Source organism: Clavelina lepadiformis, chromosome 1, assembly GCF_947623445.1.
Source record: "Clavelina lepadiformis chromosome 1, kaClaLepa1.1, whole genome shotgun sequence".
NCBI classification, from domain to species: Eukaryota; Metazoa; Chordata; class Ascidiacea; order Aplousobranchia; family Clavelinidae; genus Clavelina; species Clavelina lepadiformis.
In genome coordinates, this window is record NC_135240.1 from 18,700,028 (window position 1) to 18,707,126 (window position 7,099).

Sequence of the window (7,099 nt, forward strand, 5' to 3'; positions counted from 1 at the left end):
CATCCTTGTAAGAAAATTTTGGGATGTTCCTTTTAGATGTAGATTTAGCCTTCCAGGAAGAGTTTTCGTGCAGGCCACGCAATGCTGTTTTGCATGATCCCTTAGAATTGGCAACTAGCTTATGTAAAATTTACATAATGTTCTTACCCACTTGAAAATCGACATAATCAGCTTTATAAGATAGCTAGCATTTCTGACTAAATCAGTTTAACAGGGTTAACACTGGGGTTGGGGTGCTCTTTATCGATTGTTGTCAATCATTAGCAGTTTGTTGGTAATCGAATTTTATTTGGAAACATTCTGGATTCATATTTAGTAATCGGTTGATTATTCGATTTTAGGGTAGCAAATTTGTAAATAATTTACGTTTATTTGCAACCAGGCGTTGGTCCTTTGACGTTGTTGTAGCAATGCATGCAGAACTTTGCGAGGTCACCATTGCAGCGATCTCTGGTTGGGAGATCATTTGTCTGCGTCAATAAACTCCGCTTAACCTGACTGCCACAATGGCTACGTGTATTTTTCTGTAGACATACAGTGGGTTAAAATCTCAAACGAAAATGTTTATTCAAAGTAGTGCAAAATAAGACATTCTGTCAGCGGAAGCATTGATATAGCACACCCAATACCAATCAATTATATGTGAGGAATGCGCCGAGAAGTTCAAAAAGTTAAAGGGGTAGTGCCATACGACATGACTGTGTGGCGCTAAACGCCAAAAAACCATCTTCAGTGATCGAAGTTTAATTTCTTGCGCTAACTGAATTAACACACTAAATTGTAGTGTAGCAGTAGGCTTGTAACATAAAAAATTACCGGAATAGATTTATTCACAGTTGGTGTGAATAAAAGTCGAGAAAAAATAAAGTTTAACTGACACAGCGACGAAAAATGATATGTACGAGCTATTTAGCGAGTCCTGTTCACTAATTCCTAATTATCTACTAGATCGGATTAATCGAAAATCTTGTAAAAAATATGTAACCTTATTTCAAAATAATTAACTTTTAGCAATTTTTAATCAATATTATATTTCCAAAACTTAGTCAACTTTCCAGAATAGGCTATTGCAATTTGTTTAATGAAAGTAGTAATCAAGACATCTTCTCACTTATGTCATTGCAACACTGTGTTAAATTATCACTGGTTTACACAATTTTTCTGGAATGGAGTTTGACAGCTAAACTTTTCTAAATTTGGGTCACTAGTTTCAAATCTGATCTTATTTTGTACGTATCACATCCAGATTTAGAAATAAAGCTTATCCTTTGTTACCATAAACAATACCACAAACTCGAAGCGCTCAATAATAACATAAACTTGATAAAAAAAGAGCTATAAAACATTAGCACTTGACCAACAATACTTATCAAAACATTTCAATTCACATATTTGAAAATTTTCATTTGGGTGATTTTCTTCTGAATACCGTATGAGCAGAGTTGGGAAGTACCGCGGTACTGTTGTACCGAATTACTGTACCGCATTACTTTTTCAGTACCGATACAGGTACCGTCGGTACTTTTTTCTAAAAGTACCGAATTACCAGATTACTTTTTTCAAGAAATATAAAGTCGATCCCGGTACTCAGTACTTTTAAAATGATTACTTCAAATAATTTTGAGAAGTATGTTTTCGAAACTTCATTTTAATTAAAACTTTGTGCCAAGTTTAGCACTTTTTGTTCTTTTTAATTTAAAAGTGTCTAATAAAGTTGCGAAGAGTGAGTTCACATACTTTTTGACCTGAAGTAACTGTAGTGGGGTCATAATATAGGCAAAAATTGCACTTGCAAGAGGATCCGCTGTACAAAAAGTACCGGTACTTAGTACGGGTAAAGTACCGAACAATGTTTTTGAAATAGTATCGAATACCGGTGTAATGCCAAATAGTGACTCCCTGCCAAATATTGAACCCCTCTGTGACGTAATAAACTCAGTGTGTGATAAAGGATTTTGCTCAGCAGAATACGTGTTCCTATTCAGTTGCTGAATAGTATGATACCGAAACGTTTGCGAATGCATGTATACTGGCAAACAAAACACCGTGTGTAGGTCACAGGTGTTGGCCTACTTCTGTCGGTAAGTTCTGTAGGCAACTCGATTGCGCAATGAATGAATGAATTTGTTACGTCACAAATTTAGTATTTGCAGTCAATATTTGGTAATGAGTCACTATTCTGCACGACACCGGATCTATCGGTACATTTTTTGCCGAGTACGGGTAGCGTTACCTACGGTACTTAAGCACCGACTGCCCACCTTTGGGTACGAGGAACATCTCTCATGACATTCCAAAAGTAATCGGAAATATCTGACGATGATACCATACCTTCATGTTAAAGTTCTGGCAAATTTGTAAGTTACCTGGTACTGTTATTTGATCTCTGTGAAGAACCAGTCGTATAGCAGAATCAAGACAGGGATATTTCAAATGGTGCTTGCACTTCTTATTTAGCCCCTTAATGTTAACAGGACAGAAATAATAACCTGTAGCGGCCTGGGTGGTATTTTTAATAACATTAAATCATATCTTGTAAAAGTGTTTTCTGGTTATTGATTGAAGTTTATGAAATTATTTTTTGATAAACACTTCAACTGTCGATTGATATTTGGAAACTTGCTCTGAATAACTTCGTGTGAACACTCCTTTTGTTACGTTCCCAGGTTGTTTTCCAGCATCTATGCTAATAAGAAGTCTTTATAAGAAATGCTCGCTTCTTAAACTTAACACTGATCATTATATTGTGACGATTACGTCACGAATCACGAGTTGTTTTCCAAGATGTTTGAAATTTAATTTAGAATCCCGTAATTCAGTTGTTGACCAAATTTGCGTTTTCCTTAATGACGTCAGATAATTTCCTCGCTTGAACTGGTGTGTCACATATAAATACTGATGTAATGTTTTCAATCTTTCCTTTTCGTGTGATCGATTTTACTGGTTACTACAGCGCTATGTAACATTCAGCAAGATTTGCCCGAAGGTGAAAACCTTTGTGTTATAATAAATAAAATGGGAACTTTATAAGTTAGTAATTTGTATAGACAGAATCAAGCAACTAACAGCATAGTCACGCAAATTTGAGAAATGAGAACTCATCCATCGAAGCAGAAGCAAAACAAGTCACCAACCATCAATCGTCCTCGCTCATATTCAAACAATTACCGCCAGCATACGCGGACATTATGAAAGATATGTTCCTTGTGTAATACTTCACACAAGTAGTGCACAAGCGAACTATTTCTTTGTCATAATATATCTATGTCTCAATGTGTCAACTTTAGCTATATATATCTCACATTATCAGAATTTGTTTAGCCCGTTACACCTGCTACGACTCGCAGCGTTTTTCATGTCGAACATTTTAACTCCCATCACTTTCATGTTTTATAAGCTCGCACTTCTACCAGTGAATAGAGAGTGAGAGAGATAGAGTTAGCCAAGTGAATCTTCCAAATCAACAAATGAATTGTCTACGGCAGGGGTTCCCAACCGGTGGTACGCGTACCACTAGTGACTAGTGGTGCGCGGGAGCTTTTCAGGTGGTACGCGAGCAGCTCTCCGTTGCATGCGATATATAGTAGTATAACAATTTAATTTTGAGTTGCTAAAATATGCGAACAACACTTTTATTTCTTTCCGTACTAAATTCTCTGCACTCAGTAAGCTACTTTTGTCGATCTTGCTCCTTGCGTGTCATTGTTATTAATACAATGCTGCTGTGCGAACTTAATGGTGTCTGTAACGAAACTATTATATGTGCAATGTGAATGGTGTGTGTGACGAAACTATTACGTGAGCAATGTGGTCTGTGCAATTGCCGAATTGCGTTTATTCTGATGTTGGTTTTCCCACGTGTAGTGGCTGAATCCTGAACAGCATTACATTTTTGTATATTATATATATATATTATATATATATTACATTTTTGCAAATAGTGGTACGTGTTGAAAATCAGTGGTGGCTAAGTGGTACGAGAACATAAAAAGGTTGGGAACCCCTGGTCTACGGCCTATGCCAGCCATGGTGATTTCAACTCAATAAACATCTTATAATCAGTAGTATTATTTTTATGTTCTTGGTTATTCGTAATATTGAGAAAGTGTACAGCACCTATAATAAAAACCTTTTCTTGTGAGTTATTTCTGTTGTAATATTAAAAACTTTCTGCTCACAAAAGCTTAGAGTATTCTAACCGCAAGCAACAATAGAGTCAGATAACACCATGTAACAAAAATTTAGTTGTGACGATTTTTTAATATTTTCTGAAACATATTACTGAGTAAAACATATTTCTGGCAATTTTTTGTCTCAAATGTTGTATAAAAATGTTATTTTAAGCTTTTTAAATTTTCAGCACCCTGTTTTTTCTAACTCTGATTGTAAATTCGTTATAACATTGGTGCAGTGTGACGTCACTATGGCCCAACATTTTAACTTCATAATTGTAGCCTGTATCGTAACAATGATCATTCTTGGCATAGTCTCAGTGAGCCAGTATATCAAGGTTGCCACATTGGCTATTTTATTGTTACTGGTATCTTATCAGGTTAATTACAGGTAGCGTGATTCTCGATAAATTGAGGGATGTCATCATCACGTAAATGTAAGCTGTCTGCTGATTGTTTTTGCTATGTCTGTGGTCTATACATTAGTTTAAAGCAAGTGAAATACAGAATAAAGGTAGAAGCAAAATTTTCTTACGCTTATGAACTTTATTTTGGCATGAAAATTGGTGACCAAGATAAACACTGGGCACCTCGTGTGATCTGCGGAACATGCCGATCAAATTTGGATGGCTGGCTTAGAGGAGACCGGCATTCGATGCCATTTGCTATTCCGAGAATCTGGAGAGAACCCCAAAATCATACAGATGACTGCTATTTCTGTATGGTTGACATTTCAAGGTTTAGAAGAACTAAAAACCGACGTGACATTGTATATCCTTCTATACCGTCTTCTATTGCACCTGTTCCGCATAGCAGTGAGTTGCCACTGCCCAAACCACCGAGCAAAAAAGCTCCAGAAGATTTAGCAGGGTCTGAAGATATTGAAAAAGACTCAGATGATGAATTCAACATATCTCATACAGACTTGATTTCAGAACCACACTTCCCAAGCCAACAAGAATTAAATGATTTAGTTAGAGACATGGGGCTCACTAAGTCAAATGCCGAACTTCTGATTTCAAGGTTGAAACAATGGAACTTATTAGATTCGTCATGTCGATGTTCTTTGTCGAGAAAAAGGCATGAAAGATTTTCAAGGTATTTTTCTGTGACCGGCTCTCTTTGCTTGTGTAGTAATGTTGATAACCTTTTTGAAGAAATACGAATAGCTCGATCATGACCCAAAGGAGTGGCGCCTATTTATAGACAGTTCTTCCCGAAGTTTGAAATGTGTCCTCCTTAACAATAGAAACCAGTATCCATCTATACCCGTTGACCATTCTGTCCAAATGAGAGAAGATTACAAAAATGTAAAGTTTCTTCTTGAAAGTATTAACCATGCTAGATACAACTCTGTGGAGGTTCGACTTATGCTCCAGTGTAAAGAACTTGAAAATAAAATGACTACGAGAGAAGCAGAAGCATGGAATGCATTTCGAGAAGTAGTTAATTTTTTTCTCGGTAGTAAACGAAGCGATGACTATAAAGTTTTGGTGAACAATCTGATGGAGGAATACGAAAAATTGGGATGTCGTATGTCCTTGAAAATGCATTACCTGCACTCTCACCTTGATTTTTTCAGTCCAAATATGGGTGTGTAAGCGAAGAACATGATGAAAGGTTTCACCAGGACATTTCTGATATGGAAAGAAGATACCAAGGAAGGTGGAGTCGCAACATGATGGGGGTTTATTTGTGGTCATAATACGAGAAGATTTCTCAGTTCATAGACGCAAATCACGCAAACAAAACCACTTCTGAAGTTTTTTGGAATGTTTGCAATATGGATCCTTACATAATGCATTACCAGGCTATATTATGGACAATACTTCTATGTGTTAGCGTGTTTGTGAGTCTTATACAAAATAATGCTTATTAATACTGAAAAATTTTGGGTAAAATCAGAAAAAGCGATATTTCTTGAAAATTTAGGACACTTCAGGAAAAATATTTGCATTTTTGTGATTAGTTCCGAGTAGCAAAACACAATACATAAACATTTTTTGGCAACTAAAAATTTCGCAAAATTTTGTTACATGGTGTAATTCAACAGGTTGTGATGATTTTATAAAATTGCTTGCAAATCGAATGCCGCATAGAATACGGAAATCGGCAAAGCAAAGCATTGCGTTACGTGTCGCCTATGCATGACTTCCTGTATATCGTTATAAATCGTGACGTGAGTTATTCTTTCATTTATAGCTATTCATTGCGTCACAGTCTACGAAGTTAACCCGAGAAAGTGGTCGACTTTATTATGTAGCTGTCACAATGTTTTACTTAATATAATCGTTTAAACAAGAAACAATATAATCAGTTTATACAGTTGTCATGGTGAACAATTAATTCTAAGATTAAGAAAAGCGAAACAACGACCTAAGACTCATTTATCATCAAGGACAACAATTCAACAGACAGACTTTGTAATTGAAGTGGTCGCCCTTACAGGATAAGGAACGATAAACAATCATTTCATTACAAGGTAATTTAAGTTAAGATAAGACAAAGTGTTCTTCAAGCCATTTGTGTGATTTTTTTCTTTCTCCAAATCATTTATAATCCAAAATTAAGATGTACTTGTTTCACCTGAGTCCAACATCTTAAACTTTCCACACAAGTTTTGCAAACCTTATGTGGTGCCCAACTTTTATCTTGGTCACCTTATTTGATCTTAAAGTAGGCAAGATGTGCTCTTTTTACAACTTTAGTCGACAATTTTTCAGAAAAGCAAAAGTTTTCTTTCTAACTCTCAAAACATACTTTTATCTCCCACCTCTACGGCAACATTCAAATCCGCAAAAATTAACATCATTTAGGCCTACAAGGATGCGAATAAAGTGATCCCGTGATAGTAATTCTAGCGAAAGAAAAGATTCATTACAGCAAAAAACGAGTTGTAACAACCCACTCTTGTATCAATTCCTTCC